This window comes from Natrix helvetica (assembly GCF_964273705.1).
Source record: "Natrix helvetica genome assembly, chromosome: 7".
Lineage (NCBI taxonomy): Eukaryota > Metazoa > Chordata > Lepidosauria > Squamata > Natricidae > Natrix > Natrix helvetica.
In genome coordinates, this window is record NC_138558.1 from 10103964 (window position 1) to 10127428 (window position 23465).

General features: G+C 42.7%; 1 protein-coding gene across 1 annotated transcript in view; it reads left to right on the forward strand.

Annotated features, from left to right (window-relative positions):
• PRDM8 (PR/SET domain 8) overlaps nucleotides 1-23465 on the forward strand; it is a gene marked incomplete at its 5' end in the record, with an annotated part of 46006 nt that overhangs the window by 40 nt on the left and 22501 nt on the right. The gene's annotated exons all lie outside the window — the stretch shown is intronic.

The following is a 23465-nucleotide window of genomic DNA, read 5'->3' on the forward strand; positions in this document are numbered from 1 at the left end:
AAAAGAGTTGTGCCCCCCCCAAACAAAATAATTATGTTTTTACGTGCAAGCTAAAACGGAAACAAAATATTACCCACTCTTTCAACCAATCCTGAGTTTGGAGTAGGCTTTCAAACTTTCTTCTCACTCCACCTACTGCTATTTATAGAGAACTGCATGAAAGGGAAAAAAAAGTCTGTTGTGTGACGAACTTTTTTCCCTGTTTTTCCTGAGTGGGAAGGCAAAGTCTGTTACTCTGTGTGTAGTGTATAAAATAATCTCTAGACGCATAAAAGTGCAGTTAGGCTCCTAAAATGCATGTTCTCTGCAAAAGATACACAGAGGGAGGGAGAGAGAAAGAGACAGAGAAAGAGAGAGAGAGTGAGTGAGTGAGAGAGACACACACACACACACACACACACACAGAGAGAGAGAGACAGAGAAAGAGAGAGACAGAGACACACAGACAGATGGACAGAGAGAGAGAGAGAGAGAGAGAGAGAGAGAGAGAGAGAGAGAGAGAGAACTCTTCAAATATTATTAAGTACAGACTTAAAAAATGGACTCTTAGAGACAAGTGCTGTAAACATTACACAAGGGAGAAATAGCCATTGTTGCTCGTGTGTGTGTGTGTGTGTGTTACTGTGTGTGTGTGTGTGTGTGTGTGTGTGTGTGTGTGTGTGTGAAGTTAGCCAGGCAAATTTTCTAGAAGAGATTTTGTAACCAAGCTAACCGATAGGGAGATAAGTTTAATTCCCACTCCCTTGCATGTCTGATATTTGAACAACTAATAAAGTATGATGTCATATCACCCCATCTGCTTCTACAAGTTTCTCTAAGGAGCTTGTAGAAGGTATGTCTATACGCTTCTATTTTTAGTAATCAGTTTTGTGTAGTCCAAAAAAATTATGTGTAAGGAGAGGAAGAAATTGGGTGTGCACATAAAGGATCAACTCAGATATTTGCCTGAACTGGTTCAGAAGCGTGCTATTCAGTGAGACGATTTGATTTGGAAACCCCATTCAATCTAGAAACTCAGCTGGATCTCTTTCCAAGCAAATGAGCAAATCCAAATTTACATGGTACAGGTAGTCCTCAACTTACAACAGTTCAATTAGTGACCATTTGAAGTTACAACGTCCCTGAATAAAAGTGTCTTATGGCCATTTTTCATACTTACAACCATCACAGCCTCCCAATGGTCACATGATCAAAATTTGGATGCTTAGCAACTGACTCATAGTTATGACGGTTGCAGTGTCCCCGAGATCATGTGACCATCTTTTGCAAAAAAAAAAATTCAAGCAAAATCAATGGGTAAACCAGATTCACTTAACTAGCAAGTTACTCATTTAACAACTGCAGTGATAGAATAGAATTCTTTATTGGCCAAGTGTGATTGGACACACAAGGAATTTGTCTTTGGTGCATATGCTCTCAGTATACATAAAGAAAAATAAAATGGAATACATTCATCAAGAATCATAAGATATAACACTTAGTAATAGTCATAGGTTACTAATAAGCAATCAAATTCAACTAGGAAACAAGTAAAACAATATAAATTTTAAAAGATAAAGCAACATGGTCATAGTCATAAGTAGGAAGAGATAGGTACTAGGATGGAAGAGAAGAAAAATAGTAATACAGTCTTAGTAGGTAATATGACTGTGTTGTGGGAATTAGTTGTTTAGCAGAGTGATGGCATTTGGGGAAAAACTGTCCTTGTGTCTAGTTCTGGTGTGGAGAATTCATTTACCAATCAAGTTACTAACTTAACAATTGCAGTGATTCACTTAACAACTGGCAAGAACGGTCGTAAAATGGGGCAACATTCACTTAACAACTGTCTCACTTAACAACAAAAAATTGGGGCTCGATTTGGTCGTAAGTCAGAACTATCTGTACCCTACTGGAAATCACAAACATTTTGGTTCTATTTTTATTTTTATTTTTTACTGCAGCAAACCACTGTGTCTACATTCAGACAACATAGTTGTAGAATTCATCCTTTTTGGGGATACTTTCTTGAATCATAGACAAAGTCGAACTAGTTGGCCTCACATAACATAATGAGCTATAAGTAGACAAACATGTCTGTATAAAACAAGCATAGCCAGTTGCATCATACATCTTTAACTGATCATGTTCAACTTTCAGCCTCACTGCCCTGATTACAATATGGGGCATAATGAATATCCACAGTCGTGTGAATATTCATTACCTTGTTAGGGCCATATATATTGCCATTAAGTTTGGAGTGCAATTCTCAGCGGGTCCCAGATAGCTCTAAAAATTTAATTACATGTTTAGAAACTGAAAAACATTTGAGGAATAATAGTTTTTTCTTTTCTTTTATTGTTTTTCAATTAATTAAAAAAGAGGGGAAAAAGAGCAAAACACAAAGATAATAGTGATGGAGATACATAGAAATGTGTTTGTATTTGAATAATAATTGCATTTGACAAACATACATAGAATTGTAACTGTTTATTGTTATGATGGTATAACATACGAGGGTTTTTTCATCCTATTTCTTTCATTTGCTCGTTACATATTCTTTTTTTCTTCTTAGCTTTCATGGCTAAGACGAGACTAGAACTCGCAGACTCTTGGTTTCCACCCTGATGCCTTAACATGACAGTTAAAATAACAGATGACAACTGATTCCCAAATTGGTGTATAAATGTTAAGGGTTATTATTATATCCATGAATATTCATGCCTAAGGAAGGACTAGAATTCACAGTCACCTGGTGATTGGCCCAAAATCAAGCAGCCAGCTTTCATACTTAAGGTGGCACTAGAACTCAAAATCACCTGGTGATTGGCCCAAAATCAACCAGCCAGCTTTCATACCTAAGACGAGAGTAGAACTCACAGACTCCTGGTTTCCACCCTGATGCCTTAACATGACAGATCAAATAACAGATGACAACTGATCCCCAAGTTGGTATATAACTGTTAAGGGTTATTATTACATCCATCTTAGGTTAGTTTTGTTGATTCCTATGTGAGCAGTCCCAGGCTTCAGGAGATCCTTTGAGCCTTTTCCCAAGAGAACATGTCCTCAACTCCCCGTCATTAAATATATATATATTGCAGAGCGTTAAATAGTGGGGGACATTTTTTGGAAAAGGTGAATGGCCCAAAATGCCGAGCGTTTCAGCAAGAGGACATGAATCCAGAACTGAAAGCAATTGTAGTTTAGTAGCTGCACTGGTTACAGAATGGGCAGCATATTGTAGGCACTGTGTTAGAGGTATGTTATGAATAACAAAAGCACTGGAGCATTTACATATTTGTTTTCAGCATTGTTGGCAGTTGGATTTCACTGCTCCGTGCCTCTCTGCCAGAATCGCTAAACAGCTCTACATATGGCTTCTGAAGTACCATATGCCCTCAAAAATGTTAGCTGATGCCTAATGTTGCTGCTGGGCCGGCAGTGGCTGCACCGTCTTTATTTAGATATGTGCTTGCCATTTCAAACAAAAGAGTAGGACTGGGAAGGCAGCTAGAGAGCCAAAATATATGTTGTGTGTTCAGGAGTGCTGGAGGCAGGGCAGTTTTCAGGAATCGGGAGCTGCGATGGGGCAAAATCGTTCCGAATTCTGCTGGAAGTCAACGGGGTACATAGGTGCTCATTGGGATGCCTTGATTGATTTTGCCTGGTTTGGAGATCTGGGGGTAGGATAGGGTTATAATGGGCAGAAGAGACAACAGCCAGATAAAAGGAACCTGAGGACAGGGCAGAAATGTAATTTGAGTAAACATCTCAGCCAATTTGATGAAGTAGTTAAGATGCTGTCCTAGAAACCAGGAGACTGTAAGTTCTAGTCTACCGTAGGCATGTAAGCCATTGGGTGACTTTGGGCCAATCGTCAGGAGACAGTGAGTTCTAGCTCCGCCTTGGACATGACAGCTAGCTGGATGACTTTGGGCCAATCATCAGGAGACAGTCAGTTCTAGCTCCGCCTTGGATATGACAGCTAGTTGGATGACTTTGGGCCAATCATCAGGAGACAGTCAGTTCTAGCTCCGCCTTAGGCATGAGTGATTTGGGTGGGTGATTTGGGGCCAATCACAAAGACTCTATGAGTTCTAATCCCGCCTTAGGCATGAAAGCCGGCTAGGTGACTTATAGCCAGCCACTCTCTCTCTCAGCCTACCCTATAGGGTTGTTGCTATAGGGGAAATAGATAAAGGAAGGAATATCCGGTATGTTCCCCACCTTGGGTTAGTTGTTAAATAATAAAGGCAGGATAAAAATCTAATAAATAAATGACCCTCCCAGGAAAAAGGGGAAGAGTCACATCCAGACTTCAAAGATTCTGTTGCCATAATCTTACAACCGCAATAACACTAAGACTTATACGCTGCTCCATCTGAGTGGCTTACAAAGGTCAGCGTATGGCCCCCCAACAATTTGGATCCTTATCTTACCGACCTTGGAAGGATGGAAGGCTGAGTCAACCTTGAGGCGATCAGGTTTGAACTCCTGGCTGTGGGCAGAGTCAGCCTGCAATCCTGCATTCTAATCATTGCAACTACCATTACAATAAAAGTCATATTAGAATGCAAAACTTTAGCAATAGCACTTAGACTTATATACCGCTTCATAGTGCTTTTACAGCCCTCTCTAAGCGGTTTACAGAGTCAGCCTCTTGCCCCCCAACAATCTGGGTCCTCATTTTACCCACCTGGGAAGGATGGAAGGCTGAGTCAACCTTGAGCCTGGTGAGATTCGAACTCCCAAACTGCGGGCAGCTGGTGATCAGCAGAAGTAGCCTGTAGTACTGCACTCTAACCACTGTGCCACTGCGGCTCAAGGATTGTTTCCTATTCTGGCCTACCTGACAGGGGCGGAGGAGTGGCTGGTCAAGTTTGTGTAACGGAAGATAATTTTTCAGTACCATTGCAATAACGCTTCGAGCAATCTGAATATTTGCCTACTGTTGGAGCATGCAGAGAGGTGGCTAAGCAGGACCCGCCAAAGTCCTTCTCCCGCTTGGCTCATTATTTTGAAAAAAATTTTTCATTAAATATTTAAAAAATAGAAAACTGGACTGCTGCAAAGAAAAGCCCCCCGTCTTCTGCAACATATTTATTCAAGAATGAGAGAGTAGTGGGGGGTGAGGGGACTGGGACAAACATCTAAACAATTTGCCTTCTGCTAAATGGATGTTTCCTTCCATCCTATTAGGGCTGCCATTTGGAGAACATGTAAACATCTGCCGTGACAGCCATATTGTGTGGGCACCCACCGCATGCTGTCCAAATATTAAAAGGAAACCTGCTCTAAAATGGAGGGCTTTCTTGATCTAAAACATTGCACGAACACACACACACACAAACCATTTAGCAACCCTGCTTAAAGAATAATTTCCAAGTTGTTCACAATCGTAGCATGCCCCAGAGCAAATATGGAAATTAAAAGCCATATGGGCATGCTGTTTTATACTGCACGTGTCTCATTTTGCAGAAGAGGGGGTCTCTCTTAGAAGGTATCTTCTGTCTCATGAGCGGCTGGGCAGGGGTGGTATTCACTTACAATACAATACAATACAATACAATACAATACAATACAATACAATACAATACAATAGTAGAGTTGGAAGGGACCTTGGAGGTCTTCTAGTCCAACCCCCTGCCTAGGCAGGAAACCCTATACCGTTTCAGACAGATGGCTATCCAACATCTTCTTAAAGACTTCCAGTGTTGGGGCATTCACAACTTCTGGAGGCAATTTCTGTTCCACTGATTAGTTGTTCTAACTGTCAGGAAATTTCTCCTCAGTTCTAAGTTGCTTCTCTCCTTGATTAGTTTCCACCCATCGCTTCTTGTTCTACCCTCAGGTGCCTTGGAGAATAGTTTGACTCCGTGTTCTTTGTGGCAACCCCTGAGATATTGGAACACTGCTATCATGTCTCCCCTAGTCCTTCTTTTCACTAAACTAGACATACCCAGTTCCTGCAACCGTTCTTCATATGTTTTAGTCTCCAGTCCCCTAATAATCTTTGTTGCTCTTCTCTGCACTCTTTCTAGAGTCTCCACATCTTTTCTACATCGTGGTGACCAGAACTGAATGCAGTTAAATACTGAATACTTTCCCTACCGGTTTGCAAATGTGAGTGTGCGCGCCCACACATGCACTCGGTCTTCAGCACATGCGCTTTGAGTGCACATGCGACTTGCACACATGCACAGGGCTTGAAAACGTGCCTAGATAGGATGGCATAGATCTAAGGTGGGTGAGCTTGCCCCACCCACAATTTCCACTACCACCACTTCCACAAACCAGTCCAAACCGGCTGAATACTACCTCTGCTCATTTATGGGTCAATTATGCTTTTAAACAGCTGAAATGGAAACGCTTTTAAAAGTGTCCTCCTCCCCCTTAAAATTAACACTTGGAATGCGGACTTGACATTCGTACTCATCGCTTACTACCAATATAATTAAGAGGCCATACTAAGTGCTTTCAGTAAATGTCTCCTTAAGATGGTGCCTTCATATTGTAGGAAGCTCTCCCACCCCCACCCCGGAAGAATAGAATATTTTGGGAAATATTTAACAAGGCAGGATAAAATATTTCCCCATAAAGGAGAAATAAAATCTCTTAAGGGAGGCAGAAAACAGTCCCAGTTTCCCTGCCCCAAGCAGAAACTGAGGAGGCCAGCTTTTAGAAATGCAGATTTGGTGATCCACTCAGAAAGACCGGGGCAGGGAGAAACTTCAGATAAGCAACGCAATAAGCAACACAAGCCAAAGGTTGACAAAAATCAGTTCAGACAAACACCTAGGATTTGCCCTTCCCATTTTACCTATAGAGCCATCCATGACCCTTGCGTGACCCCATAGGAATCCAGAATGTATAAAAACCCACCCACTCTAAACTCCATCTTGCCAGCTGTCCCAAAACTGCATGCTGTGTGATTCTGTTCATCCACAAACTTGTTTTTCCAATCAGCCTCCATTTTGTTACCAATGCCTTTCTCCCAGCTTGGAACTGGACCAGGATTTTTCTTCCTACTGCAGTTTGGGACTCAGCATATTGTTGGAAATCAGCCACCGTTGTAGTATGAGCCAGGCCAAGGGTTTGCAAATGTGGCACCTTTACAACCTGTGGACTTCAACTCCCAGAGTTCCTGGCTCATGGTCTTGTTGCAGAAAATGACAGGCATTAGACTTCTCAGGATACAGGAAAAGTTTATTTGGCAGCCAGGTTCAGAAAAGTTAGCCCATGGCTAATGTTGTGAGTTTCTGAACAACCTCTATTATTGACGCACGCGTTCTTATACATTCTCAAAGACAGTGTAACACGGAAACACTTAACTCATTTCTTATTGGTTACCTTGAGGAAAAAGCCTTATAAGGAGATGGGGGTCTTACTTCTCCTTTTGTTACAGGTATGGACTACGTGCCATTAACGAACTTTAATTGAACCTTGTGGTTTTGGACTTTTGACATAGGGACATTTGCTGGAACATGTTGTGGTTGAAGGCTGATGACATTTCCCTGCCCCTTTAAGCAAGCTTCTAACTGTCCCTTTTATGCCACGTCTTCATTCTTATATTTTAATCCATATTTTATTCTACTTTAGTCTGGCTCAGGAGTTCTAGGAATTGAAGTCCACAAATCATAAAGGAACCCTCGTTTGTGTTAAGACGCAACATTACTTAGCTCCTTCGGGGTAACGCACTGACACTTGGGTTCACTATTTAATATTTATTCCCTGCCTTTTGCAACAGGGTGATCCCTCCTTTTAACAGAATGATTGAGTAAAAGGGTGTCCGTTGATGAATTAAATATCCATTATTTATCCCTGTTTGCAATGTGTGTCGTGTGTGATGTCATCATTGCACAAACGACTTGACTTATATCAATTTGGGTCATTAGTGGGATGGTGTCCTTAAAAGCAAGCAACGTTTGGAACCTTTGAGGGCGACATCATTACGTGCATGAAATAAATCACCGCAAACCATGGTCTGTTGCATGCAAGCCTGCTTAATTGCAGTCTGCTATAATTGTGAGAGGGATCTTGGAGTCTTAGTGGACAACCAGTTAAATATGAGCCAGCAGTGCGCGGTGGCAGCCAAAAAAGCCAATGCAATTTTAAATTGCATTACCAATCAAGATCAAGGGAGACACGGGTAGGCTTCCATTGTTTTTACTACCAGTTTGCTCATGCGCTCGTTCACTTGTGCGTGCTTATGCGCACACGTGACACTTCTGAGCATGCACAGAAGTGTCCGGGCAAGTGGGCAGGGCCTTCCCCACTGCCACTTGCCCGATCCAGGCCAAACTGGGAGCAACCCACCTCTACAGTGAGGTCCTAATACTACTCTATAAAGCCTTAGTAAGACCACACCTAGAGTACTGCATCCAGTTTTGGTCACCATGCTACAAGAAAGATGTTGAGACTCTAGAAAAAGTGCAGAGAAGAGCAAGCAGGATGATTAGGGGGCTGGAGGCTAAAACATATGAAGAATGGTTACAGGAACTGGGCATGGCTAGTCTAGTGAAGAGAAGGACCAGGGGAGACATGATAGCAATGTTCCAATATTGGACGGGCTACCACAGAGAGGAAGGGGTGGTCAAGCTATTTTCCATGAAGGCCAGACAAGGAATAATGGATGGAAACTGGACAAGGAGAGATTCAACCTGGAAATAAGGAGGAATTTCCTGACAGTGAGAGCAATCAACCCATGGAACAGAAGTTGCCTTCGGAAGTTGTGGGAGCTTCATCACTGGAAGCTTTCAAGAAGAGACTGGACTGCCATGTGACAGAAATGGTGTAGGGTCTCCTACTTGGACGGGGGCTGGACTAGATGACCGACAAGGTCCCTTCCAACTCTGTCAATCTGTAATCTGACATACTTCCATTCACTGGGCCATCATAACATCCCAAACACTGTTTTCCTAACCCGCAAACGTACCCTCGAACCCTGGACCGTTTTTTGCCTATTTGCACAAGCCCAACAAGAGAAAAAGTTGAGAGCTCCCAACCTTTTCAGAGCCAAGGAAGGCATGGCCAAGCGCCATGTCTGGAGGGATTTGCCTTTTCCTTGGCAGCAGGCAGAGGGCTGTCATCAGGCATAACTGGCAGGACTCGGGTTTTGAAGAGCTGGCTAATGAACTCTACCCGCATTTAGCAGCTGTGTCTCTGCGCGACATTCCAGCTCTCCTACACACTAGAGCACAGCTGGACCTTCAGGCAGCTCAAGGGAAGGCCAGGGCAGCTTTCCACCTGAAATGCAGGATTTAATGGAGCTCAAAACTCTCTGCAGGTGGGGGAGGGAGGGGAGGGGCCCCAGAGCTTGGGAAGCAGAAAGAAAACGACAGCTTTCTCCAGGCACATCGCTACTCCCACCAATGCCCCGCATAAATCATATTACTGTCATTGCCACACAGATACCAGTGGACCTTCTGGGGAAGGAAGGAAGGAAGGAAGGAAGGAAGGAAGGAAGGAAGGAAGGAAGGAAGGAAGGAAGGAAGGAAGGAAGGAAGGAAGGAAGGAAGGAAGGAAAAACCCAGCCCTCTGCTAGAAAACTGAAATATCCTGGGAAATATTAAGAAGGCAGAACATTATATTTCCCTGGATGTGAAAAGGGAGAAACATGCTTTTTAAAGACAGAGTAGCTCCCTGCAGCTTCCTGCCCTCCTTCCCCCTTTTATCAATGAGCCATTAGGGCCTGGGCTAGTCTACTTTACATAATAAAGGTAGGATTAGCCTTCTACAGAAACTCACCACATGGCATCTGGAAACTCAATCAAACTTGGACTCAAAACACAGCCTAGAGAGTTGCTCCTGCATGGACCCATGGGAGTCTGACAACCAATCAGAATACATTTCTTACACAGAAACAGGAAACAGAGAGAAAAACCCAGCAAGCCCCTTCTTCTCTCTTTTTTTTTCTTCACCCAACATCTGGAAGCATGTGACCCCCCTTTTCTGTTCAGGAGCTCAAGCCATGTGATCCTGTCCACCATTAAACCATCGTTCCAAGCAGCCTCCGTGTTTCCAGGGTCTTTTTCCCCACTTGGAACTGAACCCAGAAGGACATTTCTTCCAACAGAAGGAAGGAAGGAAGGAAGGAAGGAAGGAAGGAAGGAAGGAAGGAAGGAAGGAAGGAAGGAAGGAAGGAAGGAAGGTGGGGGGGAGGAAGGAGAGAGAGAGAGAGAAAGAAAAAGAAAGAAAGAAAGAAAGGAAGGAAGGAAGGAAGGAAGGAAGGAAGGAAGGAAGGAAGGAAGGTAGGTAGGTGGGGGGAGGGAGGAAGGAGAGAGAGAGAGAGAGAGAAAGAAAAAGGAAGGAAGGAAGGAAGGAAGGAAGGAAGGAAGGAAGGAAGGAAGGAAGGAAGGAAGGAAGGGGAGTCAAGCTATTCTCCAAAACATCTGAGGTCAGGACAAGCAGCAATGGATGGAAACTAATTGAGGAGAGAAGCAATCTAGAACTAAGAAAAAAATTCCTGACCGAACAATTAACCAGTAGAACAACTTGCCTCCAGAAGTTGTGAATTCTCCAACACTAGAGGTTTTTAAGAAGAGATTGGACAACCCTTTGTCAGAAATAGTATAGGGATCTGTTCTGTTCTGTGGAAGGAAGGAAGGAAGGAAGGAAGGAAGGAAGGAAGGAAGGAAGGAAGGAAGGAAGGAAGGAAGGAAGGAAGGAAGGAAGGAAGGCAGGCCGGCCAATTCTCTGCAGCTTCTTCTACCAGTATATTATCTGTGGCTAAAAGTTGCACCATTGATGGCAATCCCTTGAGTGTGCCGTTTCAATCTTCTAGCAGAGAGAGCTGAAATTGGCTATATATAAACCCGAGCATATCTTCAAATCTGCATTCCTTCCAACATTTCCCAAGAGAGAAATCCCACCAAAGGCCACGAGGCTTTCTTGTACAAATCACCACGCATTTCTTTCTGCTCTTAATTGCTTTTTAATGGATAGTTTGTGCCACTTTAAAAGGGGACAGGGGAGCGGAGTGCAGCTCTGCATTCTTTATGTTTGAATGCAAGTTTCCAGATCTTATGTGAAGATAATTGCAAGAGTGTCAACCATGCCTGTTTAATATAACATCAATCCAAAGACGGATTGAATTCATATTTAAAAGGCAACATCCCTGGCTCTTGTATCACTGATCCATCTTCCACGCTGACTAAATCATACAGAAGACTACAAAGATACATTTAATTGGTTAGAACAAGTCAATCCCAACAGAACAGTGACTTTCAAACTTTAAGAGGAGTTGACTTCAATTCCTAGAATTCCCCAGCCAGCATGCCGAGAATTGAAAAAAAAAAGGTTTGATATACAGGTAGTTCTCACCTCCCATTACTAAATGAAGTGGTTGTTAAGTGAGTTACGGCCAATTTGAAAACCTTTTTGCCACAATCATTCAGTGAACCCAGCTTCCCCCATTGACTTTGCTTGTCGAAAGCCAACTGGGAAAGCCATCCTTCACAGTCTCATCTCACAGGGGACTGTCCTCAATGGATACTGGTTGCCAAGCACCTAAATCAGGCCTCAGCGATCCATGGCTCTGTGGCTCTTTCATCCCTCAGCTGTGGCTCCGTCCAAAATATGCGTCACAAGAGCCAATGGGCGACACCTGCCGGCATGCGATTTATTGACCTTTTTGACCCCTGGTAGGCCAACCATGGGTAAATCTAAAAAAAGAAAAGTTTCAGAAGAAAACAACATGCTTAATTCAATTACGTATGCTGGTTCTGTGGCCGCTCAGGAAATAGTCAGCACATGAAAAATTTTGTAGCTCCCGGTGCTTTCTTTCTTTCTTTTTTTTTCCTGGTGATTTTTATTGTTTTTCTCTTTTCAGCATATGTTACAATCGTTATGTCAACATTTTGTACATTGTCATATCGTCTTATCTGTACATGTTTTCCTCTTTTCACCATATATTGCAGTCATTAGGTTAACATTTGTACCTTGTTATATCATCTTTATCTATACCTGTTTATAATATTCCGCTTCTATATTTACGTACTTTTATACACAGTTCTATATATATTTATATATATATTATTTTTGGCTTAATTATTTTTCTTGTTTTCTAACCATTCATACCAATTATTCCAGATTTCGTAATATTCCGATTCCTCTTTATCTTTTAATTTTAGAGTTAATTTGTCCATCTCTGCGCAGTCCAGTGTTTTTTTTTTTATCATTAATTCTTCCGGGGGAGTAGTAGTTTGTTTCCAGTATTGAGCAAAGGCAATTCTAGCTGTAGTTAGAAGATGTGTTAGTAGATATTTACCGGTGTTTTCTTTTCTCTGGGAAATGGGTCCAAATGGCTCTTTGGGTGTTTATAGTTGCTGACCCCTGACCTAAATTCTGATCGCATGACTATAGGAGGTGCTGTGCTGGTCGCAAGTGGGAGGACTGGTCAGAGATAACTTTTTCCAGCACTGTCATAACTTTGAATGGTTGCTAAACAAAGGGTCATAAGTCAAGGACTAACTGTAGAGCAACATATGACTTAGAACAGTGTTTTTCAACCTTGGGGGCTTGACGAGGTGTGGACTTCAACTCCCAGAATTCCCCAGGCAGCAAAGCTTATAATAGTCTTATAGGTTAAAGGTGTATTGAAGGGAATTTTGGCTCACTAGAGAGCTTGAAGGGACTGTCAGTGGCTAAGATGCTGAGCTTGTTGATCAGAAAGGTCAGCAGTTTGGGGGTTCGAATCCCTAGCGCCGCATAACGGAGTGAGCTCCCATTACTTGTCCCAGCTTCTGCCAACCTAGCAGTTCGAAAGCCCGTAAAAATGCAAGTAGAAAAATAGGAACCACCTTTGGTGGGAAGGTAACAGCGTTCCGTGTGCCTTCGGCGTTTAGTCATGCCGGCCACATGACCATGGAGACATCTTCGGACAGCGCTGGCTCTTCATCTTTGAAACTGAGATGAGCACCGCCCCCTAGAGTCGGGAACGACTAGCGTATATGTGCAAGGGGAACCTTTACCTTTACTTTAGAGAGCTTGAGAGAGAAACACTACCAAATCTAACATGTCAAATATCTAGATAGTTTATCCATCCTGCTAGGTTGGCATCAGAATGAAACAGAATAAGATCTTAGTGTCTCTCAACCACGGCGGTTTGAAGATGTGTGGACTTCAACTCCCAGAATTCCCCAACCAACAAAGCAAAGCTGGCCAGGGAATTCTGGTAGTTGAAATCCATGCAGCTTCCAGAGGCCAAGGTTGAGAAACACTGGCTTACAATATTTGTGTGGGTGTCTGTGTGTAGACACCGTCCTCTTAAATGTGCTCCATAAACTGATTTAATATATATATATTTTTCACCTCCATGCTCTCCCCACCGTCCTGAATCCTCCAGTAAGCAGTAATCAAAATGGATAGAAAATACAAATATGTCTCTTTGCTATATCGGCCTCTTAATCCTAAGAGTAATTCTGAAAATGCAGCATTATATGAGGACTCCCATTAATCCCTTACAAATGCTTTTTTCCCCCCCTGACCTGCTACATTTATGCTAACGGTCTTTTAAGTCTGATTGTCCAGTGATCTGGGGAATGTCCATATGCAAAAGTAAGGAGATGGGAAACCACGCAAGGAAAGAGCCATTAACATAATCTGATGTCTGTTCTGTCCCCTCCAATAATAATTTTGTTTTTTTTAAAAAAAACCAATTTTCTCTTATGGAAACCAGATAGCTCTACAATTAATCCTGTATAATTACACAGGGGCGATATTAAGTGTATTGGTTCCCTTTGTTTTGTTTTCAATAACAGGGATGCAAAATTATCATACATTTTGTTAGCGTCCCCCGAAGGAAGCCATGCTCAGTGCATGGATTTTGAGTAATGATTTGGAGGCAGGGAGAAAGGAGGAACAATCTGAACATCTGAACGGTGCGGTTATTTTCCTCTAGCAAAAGGCGGCCCCGAAGAACAGTGCCTCAGCTAGATCGCTCGTGTAAGTGAGCCAAACCACGCCTCAAACTAGGACGGATCGAGGGAGCCATGTTCAAAGAGCATGCCAAAAAGAGTAGTCAATCACAATTGAGCCCCAAATTTATGTCGTTAAGCAAAGACAGCTCTTAACTGAGTTGGGTCCCGTTTTACGAGCTTTTTTTTGCTACAGTTGTTAAGTGAATCACAGCAGTTTACACAGTTGTTAAGAGAATCTGGCTTCCCCATTGACTTTGCTTGTCAGAAGTAAATGTGGTCGCATGACCCTGAGACCTCAACCGTCATAAATATGAACCAATTACCAAGCATCCAAATTTTGATCACCTGATCATGAGGAGGTGTTGTGGCCCACCAGCAGAGCTGGCAGCAGATTCAGACAGTGAGGAGGTTGGGGAGGAACATGGGCCAGTCCTGGAGTCTGGGGAAGGCTCTGATGAGGGCTCTGTGTTGGAGGCAGAGAGGGGGTCAGAGCCGTATGCCAGTTATCAGCTACCTTTGGAGTCAAACATCAGTGGGGCAGAAGAACAGCTGGAGCCTGTTCCCAGTGTGCGCATGCGTAGAGTTGCCAGACGAAGGGAACTGCTAAGGAACAGGGGTTGACTTGGGAGTACGGCCACAGGTGGATGGTGGATGGCCCCTCCCATAGGGAATAAAAGAGGAGTGAAAGGGGAGTGGAATTTGCAGGAGACCATGAGTTCATTCCTGCATTCTTGCAAAGTATTGCAGCGTCTGAACGATATCGGCCTGGCCACTCTCCAAGCCTGATAAAGGTCAGTAATTGTGAACTATCTTGAAACACTGTGGGAGAGGAAAGACTTTGCTGGAGAGGAATTCACTGTAAATTTTATTAAAGGGGTTTATTGGGATGAGGACTTGGCTTCATGCTGCTGGGGAGGCCTACGTCAGAACAAGCAGGCTGCAACGATCGTAAGTGTGAAAAATGGTCATAACTCACTTTTTTTCACTGCTGTTGTAACTTTGGGTGGTCATTAAATGGCTGGTTCTATGTCGAGGACTATCGGTGATGTGATCAAACCTCTATCTTGTTTTTTTATGTGTGCAATCAGGCTTTATTTAGTCAAGGATTGATTTATTGATTCTTCCAGGGTATCCACTGATCGCAATCTCCAAATTTCTAATACATAGACTTTTATCTTCTTTCTCTCTCTTCTTGCTTTTTGCATTACAGGTAGTTCTTGACTTACTGCCACAACTGAGTCCAGAATTTCTGTTGTTAAGTAAGACACATGTTAGCCGAGTTTTGCCCCTGTTTACACCCTTTCTTGCCACAGTTGTTAAGTGAATCATTGCAGTTGATAAATTACTAATCCGCAAATCCCAGTAAGGGTATGGCTAGCTGGTGAGAGCTAAATAGCTTGAGATAGATCTATACTAGTCTCCCTTTGTTTATTTATCAGCACAAATACAACACACACACACACACACATAAATATAGAGATAGATAGATGATAGATAGATAGATAGATAGATAGATAGATAGATAGATAGATAGATAGATAGATAGATAGATAGATAGATAGAGAAGAGGGGGGAGGATATATATATGTATGTTATATATAAAACATATCTGTCTACTATCATTACAGCTGGGGAGCAAATATTTTCTTCACACCATTTTATGGCAATACAGTACATTGCTTCTTGCTTTGGGTAGATGATCTCAATATTATGTGGTCACCCACCATCTTAGACACTTCCATTTACTTCTGAAATGGTTCCAATTTTCCTCTCTTGTATCTAGTAAAACAGTATTTCTCAACCTTTGCAGATTGAAGATGTGTGGACTTCAACTCCCAGAATTCCCCAACCAGCATGAAGTCCATACCTCTTCAAGCTGCCAAGTTTGAGAAATTGGTCACCACACTATAAAAAAAAGATGCGGAGACTCTAGAAAGAGTGCAGAGAAGAGCAACCAGGATGGTTAGGGAACTGGAGGCTAAAACAAATGAAGAACAGTTGCAGGAACTGAGTAGGGCTAGTCCAGGGAAGAGAAGGACCAGGGAAGAGAGGATAGCAGTCTTCCAATACTTGAGGGGCTGCCACAGAGAGGAGGGGGTCAAGCTATTTTCCAAGGTACCTGAAGGCCAGACAAGGAATCATGGATGGAAACTGAACAAGGAGAGATTCAACCTGTAAATAAGGAGATTCAACCAATGGAACAGCTTGCATTCGGAAGTCGTGGGGACTTTATTACTGGAAGCTTTCAAGAAGAGACTGGACTGCCATCTGTCAGAAATGGTGTGGAGTCTCTTGCTTGAGCAGGGGGTTTTAAGGTTTAAGGTTTATTTGGATTTATATGCCGCCCTTCTCCAAAGGACTCAGGGTGGCGTACAACATTAAAAACACACATCACAAAAGTTAAAAAAAGATTAAACCCAATTCCAAAAAGAATTTTTTTAAAAAAAAAATGGTTTGGGTTGGACTAGAACTAGATGATCTACAAGATCCCTTCCAACTCTGTTAAACTGAGATCTGACAACTTATTCTCTGATTCCATTCTGATCTATTCTGATTCCAACCTAGCAGGATGGAAAAACTATGGATATTTGACATGCCACGTTGAGTGTTGTTTCTCTCTCAAGCTTTCTAGCCAAAATTTTGTTCAATGCATCTTTGCCTAAGAATATTATTTTTAGCCGTTTACTAAGTCAATATTCTGCCTTTTGAACAAAAGCTAATAACGTTATCAGCATTCACAGATATGTTTACAACCCCGGGCAAAATTAATTGAACATCTTTTTTTTTTTTAAATGAAATGTATGAGAAAACAAAATTACCAGATTTGTTTGCACACTTCAACATATTTTTATAGTGTTTTTATTTTAAGCAACATTTTATTGATTAGCTCATTAAAAGTTGGCTTTGAATCCCTGTGTCTTTAACCATGCTCGTGGTTAAACTGACTGAGTTAGGGGTCTGCCCAATATTTTCCCCGTTAGATATCTCCTCTTTAACATCACCATGGCAGCCGACAAACGATGGATTCCTTCACAGAGTAAAATGATGTGCTTCTCTCATGCTTGGCAGGAGAACATGGTGGCATAATCAAAACTGCTCCCTCAATATGCATTAAACCTGCATCTGGAACAGGATTGCATTGTTTTCCAAATAAATATAGAGATGGTATTTAACAGGTTCTGACCAGTTCTGGAGAACCGGTAGTGGAAATGTATATGTGTGTGTGTATATATATGTGTGTGTGTGTGTGTGTGTGTGTGTTGTATTTGTACTGATAAATAAATAAAGGGAGACTAGTATAGATCTATTTCGAGTACTAGTCTGCCTTTATTTATTTATCAGTACAAATACAACACAAATATAAAAAGGCAACATTAAAAATAAAAATATGGTTTTCTGCCTGCATGGTTTTCTGAGATGAGCCGAAGGACAGAAAGAGGGAGGAGTGACCTTCCTCCCATATTTAGGCATACCAGGGGTTGTAACATATATATATATATATGTTTTAAATGTAAAAACTATATATATATAGTTTTTACATTTAAAACAATGCAATGCCGCGGAGTCGGGGTGATCATATATTCACATTATGTACAGCTAGTTTCAGCCATTAACAGTTATTCTACTTAATACATTGTCTGTCCTTCTGTTCGATCACAATATATACATTTGTTCCAGTCTTGTCATTTTAACTTATTTCAGTCATAAAATCTATTCCATACCTCAAAATATTCTGATTCCCCTTTATTTTTAAGTTCCAAAGTGAGCCTATCTGCTTCCACGGAGGCCAACACTTTTCTGATTATATCTAGCTCTGATGGTGTATTTTCTTTTTTCCAATGCTGTGCATAGGTTATGCGCGCTGCAGTCAGTATATGTATAATTAGATAGAGTGTATCTTTCTTAAACCCCTCCGGTATTATGCCTAGGAGAAAAGTTTCTGGTTTAAACATAATTTGTTCTCCCACCATTTGTTCTAACCATGATTGGATCACTTTCCAATATTTTTTTGCCTCATTGCACGTCCACCACATATGGTAGAAAGTGCCTGGTGTTTTTTTACACTTCCAACGGAAACTTTGAGTACCGTATTTTTCGGACTATAAGATGCACCAGAGTATAAGACGCACCATGGTTTTGAAGAGGTAAATTTAAAAAAAACGTTTTTGCACTCTGCAGGCCTCCCAAACCCTCTGCACGCCGCATTTTTTTGCAAAAGAAAGGGTGGGCGAGGGGCCATGTAGAGCTTTGGAAGGCTTGTAGAGTGTTTCTGTGCATGGGGGAGGGTCAAAAATGAGCAAAAAATGAGCCATTTTTTGCAGCAAAAAAGGGCATGCAGAGGCTTTGGGAGGCTTGTGGAGTGCTCCTGGGGGCTGAGGGGGCAGAAATGGCCTGGTTTTCTCCTCTTTTTTTGCCCTCCCCAGCCCTCAGGAGCACTTTGCAAGGCTTCAAAACCCTCTGCAGGTCCATTTTTGCAAAGAGGGCGGGGTTTCGCTAGGCCAAAAATGCTGTATTCAATGTATAAGACGCACCCAGATTTTCAACCTCTTTTTTGAGGAAAAAAGGCACGTCTTATACTCTGAAAAATACGGTAGTTTGGAGAACCGGTAAATGCCACGTCTGACTGGCCCCACCCCCATCTATTCTCTGCCTCCCGAGTCCCAGCTGATCGGGAGGGAATGGGGATTTTGCAGGATCCTTCCCCTGCCACACCCATCAAGCCACGCCCACAGAACAGATAGTAAAAGTTTTTCAATCCCACCACTGACACACACGCACACACACCATCAGAACCAATGAAGCTTCTTGGATGAGAAGCGAAACGTTTTCTTCTTCTTCCTCGAGGAAAAACAGTCCCTTTGCCTTTTGAAAAAGCACCTTTGAGGCAACCATGACCTGGATGACTGAGAATTTCCACAGACATTGCCAGAAGATGTCCTCTCCACACCATCACAAGAAGAGCGTTTTATTAGCTTTACTCTCCATAGCAATTGGGTGGCACTTCTCTCATTTAGACTCTTCTGATAGTGTGTGCGTGTGTGTGCGCGTGTGTGCATGTGTGCGTGTGTGCGTGGGTGTGTGCGCGCGCGCGTGCCTGCGCGCTTCAGCATAACTCTGGAACGCCTCAATCAATTTCAACCAAACTTGGTACACAGATGACTTACTCTCTGGCAACAAATACAGTGGGGGTAAAACACCCCTAACACCCCTCGGGGTGGCGTTGGTGTTCTGTTAAGATACGGCCTGTTGTGCCTTGAAATAGCTTCTACTGTACTGCCTTAAAATGGCTTCTACCATACAGCACAGTGGAGTTGCCATGGTAACAGTACTTCACAGTACTCCACAATTGAGATAAACAAATATCTGGGCTATACCGGGTTAACAGCAGTATATCTATCTATCTATCTATCTATCTATCTATCTATCTATCTATCTAGCTAGCTAGCTAGCTAGCTAGCTAGCTAGATAGATAGATAGATAGATAGATAGATAGATAGATAGATAGATAGATAGCTATCATCTCTCTCTCTCTCTCTCTCTCTCTCTCTCTCCATATGTGTGTGTGTGTGTGTGTGTGTGTGTGTGTCTGTGTTGTATTTGTGCTGATAAATAAATAAAGGGAGACTAGTATAGATCTATTTCAAGCTATTTAGCTCTCATCAGCTAGCCATACCCTTACTGGGATTCGAACCTGGGCTGTATTACATATTAGGCAGATGTGTTAGCCACTAAGCCACAGGCTCTCCTCCATATCAGCTGAGCCAAGGAAATAGGTATGTATTTGTGTTACAACCCCTGGTATGCCCAAATATGGGAGGGAGCTCACTACTCCCCCTTTCTGTCCTTCGGCTCATTACAGAAGACCATCCAGGCAGAAAACCATATTTTTATTTTTAATGTTGCCTTTGCTATGTTTGTGTTGTATTTGTGCTGATAAATAAATAAAGGGAGACTAGTATAGATCTATTTCAAGCTATTTAGCTCTCATCAGCTAGCCATACCCTTACTGGGATTCGAACCTGGGCTGTATTACATATTAGGCAGATGTGTTAGCCACTAAGCCATATATATATATCTGTCTATCTGTCTGTCTGTTTTCCTTTAATTCCATTTCTTTGAAAGCATTACCCCCTCCTTCACTTCTTTGCCTCTTAAGCTGGGAGGTGTATGCGTGTTTAGGGTGCCTGGCGATTCAAGCCTTTGCCAGAGAAGAAGGTGGCCTCTTTGAACAACCTGCTCAAACATGTCTTCATCAGAGGGCAGTCATCGACTTCTTTTCATTCTCTTTTAAAATTTACCTCCCCCCCCCCAAAAAAAATATATCTTTGGAAGGTATGCAAATTCTCCATTGCAAAAATTGAAAGGTGGCAGGAGGGGGAGTGACTATGGGAGGAGAAGCCCACCCCAAACTGGACAAGGAACACTTACCCCTCTTTTTAAAAAAAAATTAAAAAGAAATAAATTATCAGCTCTCCCTTGAATGGACCTCGGTGTGAAACACTTTGCCACTTTCCTCTGTTTGGCTTCAAGCGGCTTTGTCTCCCGATAGAAAACCAATTAAAGTTTTCTATAAATCTGTTAGGTCCTGCTTTCACGCCGGGGGGGGGGTTGGGGTGGGGAACGCGGCTGCCCGCTCAGGTTGCCCTCTGGATGCCTTGTCCCTTTTTTTTGTATCCCTCTTGACAATTGTTGTATCGATATAATGCTCCTCTTTTTCTCCCTTCAGTCTCTATGGATAGAGATTTGCAAGAGGGAAACTAAAGGATTTCCACTGCTATTCATTGGTTCCCCCACCCTACCCCCCTCCACCCCTGGCAGGAACAGTGGGGTCCTTTCTCTGTGGACTTCTTCGCCCCTCCTCTCTGGAAGTCACTGTTATGGGGTGGGGGTGGGAAACAGATGGCTACTGATTGGGTGAGCTTTGTGGCTTTTAAGGCTGAATACTTTATGGAAAAGGACTTTATCATGCTCCGTTGGGCAGAAGAGCAAGGAGACAAGATTTACGACTGGAGAAAATAAATCTCACCCTCCCTCTCTCTTTCCCTCTTCCTCTGAGTTTTGAGTTTCATTCTACTGTCTCCAGCTAGTTCAGGGTCCTGCTCCTTCTTTTCGCCTCCTCCTTTTTGGCTCAGAAACTTCTCCTTTGCACAGGAAGCCAAAGAACCAAGGTTTTTAAGAGTTGGCCAATGCAATAGCTTAGGCTACTGCTGCCTTGGCTTTCGATGTTCTCGGAAGTACACTAAGAAGGTGGAGTGGCTCTCCGAGACATGGAATCCTTCCTTTAAAAGGATGAAGTCGGAGAAGGCTAAAAGATGGGACGATGGGGGCTTTTAGATGGAGGGGAGATGCAGTTGGGGAGATCAGTACAATGATGGAGGATCCAGAGAACAGGATAGGATAGAATATATGGAATGGGATATGAATAGAATAGAATAGAATAGATGGAATGGGATATGAATGGAATGGAATGGGATAGAACAGAACAGAATAGAGTAGAATAGAATAGAATAGAATAGAATAGAATGGGATATGAGTGGAATGGGATAGAATAGAATATAAGGAATGGGATATGAATGAGATAGAACAGAACAGAATGGGATATGAATGGAATGGAATGGAATGGAATAGAATAGAATAGAATAGAATAGAATAGAATAGAATAGAATAGAATTCTTTACTGGCCAAGTGTGATTGGACACACAAGGAATTTGTCCTTGGTGCATAAGCTCTCTGTGTACATAAAAGAAAAGATACATTCGCCACAAATCATAAGGTACTACACTTAATGATAGTCATAGGGTACAAATAACCACTCAAATCATACTAGGAAACAATCAATATAAATCGTAAGGATACAACTACAGTCATACAGTTATAAGTGGGAGGAGGTGGTTAATAGGCACTATGCGAAGATTAATAGTAATAGTAATGCAGACTTAGTAAATAGTTTGACAATGTTGAGGGAATTATTTGTTTAGCAGAGTGATGGTGTTCAGGAAAAAACTGTCCTTGTGTCTAGTTGTTCAGGTGTGCAGAGCCCTATAGCGACGTTTTGAGGGTAGGAGTTGAAACAATTTATGTCCAGGATGTGAGGGGTCTGTAAATATTTTCACCGCCCTCTTTTTGACTCGTGCAGTGTACAGGTCTCTCAATGGAAGCAATTGTTTTTTCTGCAGTTCTGATTATCCTCTGATGTCCGTGTCTGTCTTGTTGGGTTGCAGAGCCAAACCAGACAGTTATAGAGGTGCCGATGAGAGACTCAATGATTCCCCCGTGGAACAGAATCAGAAGCTCCTTGGGCAGTTTGAGCTTTCTGAGAAGAAGTAGCAATTGCCTTTCCTTTCCTAAGTATAGAAGTTATGATCCCCTGCTCTAAGCGTATTGCAAAAAGTTACAGTAGGAAAAGTTTCATTCGAGTCGTCATATTTGTTCCCTGAGCCACGCGGCTGTGGTCGGCTTTTGTGATGGCCCCAGCCTGTTTGGTTTTTTAAAAATAATAACAAAGATAAATAAGCAGGATTGGCAGCTGCATCCAAATTGGAAGGCTACCCATTCTCCATCAATTATTCAATAACCGAATTAGACCTCACCTCTCCTTCAATATTCCAACCAGGCTTTTGCAACAGGAGGTCCCCATTGAAGGGCCGGTAAGAAATGTGAGCTAGATATATTCGTTCCCATTTAATTTCCCACTTGTTTCCCATTGTCGAGCAGGCTGACTTTAAATGTTTGCCATTTAAATATATAATGAGACACGGAGAGACATATGCTTTTGTGGGTTTCCTTTTTCCTCCCCTCCTCTCTCTCTTTCTTTGACTTTTTTTCCCCTCCCCAACTCTTTTTTTAAATTGTTGTTAGAGGCAAGACAAATTAAGCTGGCTGAATCTGCCCGCCTACTGCTGGGGATAATGGCAGTCTTCCCACTCCTTGGCCCCAAAGACAAAGTCACAAATGACCCTGCCTTTAGAGTGGGCCTTTGCATCTCATACAAGGATGTAGTAGCTAGAGCCGGGATGACAAACCTATGGCATGTGTGCCACAGGTGGCAGACAGAGCCCTCACTGTGGGCACACCAGCCGTCGCCCCAGCCCAGCTCCGTCACGCATGCACGCAAGCCTCCCACTGGCCAGCTGGTCTTCTGGGTCTCTGCTGCACATGCACAGGGTGTGGGGTGCCTGTGTGGGAGGCATGTGTGTGCATGTGTGTAGCGCATGCATGGGGATGCATGCCCAGGGGTGCATGGATGGGGGGGTGCTCGCATTGCATTTTGGGGCCTCACGCATTGCCCCCATGCTGCGTTTGCCCCTTCCACCTCCCACTTGATCATTTATCTTTGTGGCTGGATGCTTGTTTATCTATTTCATGTAGTGCACGAGTCTTGGAGTTGTTGGCTGAAGAACTCTGGGAGTTGAAGTCCACAAGTCTTCAAGTTGGCACGGTTGGAGACCCCTGGTCCAAGGGACTCACAAGACCCTTCTCCAACACAACAGTTCAAAGGCATCGATTATTTGGTGCTCAGCCTTCCTTATGGTCCAACTCCCACTGCCATACATTACTACTGGA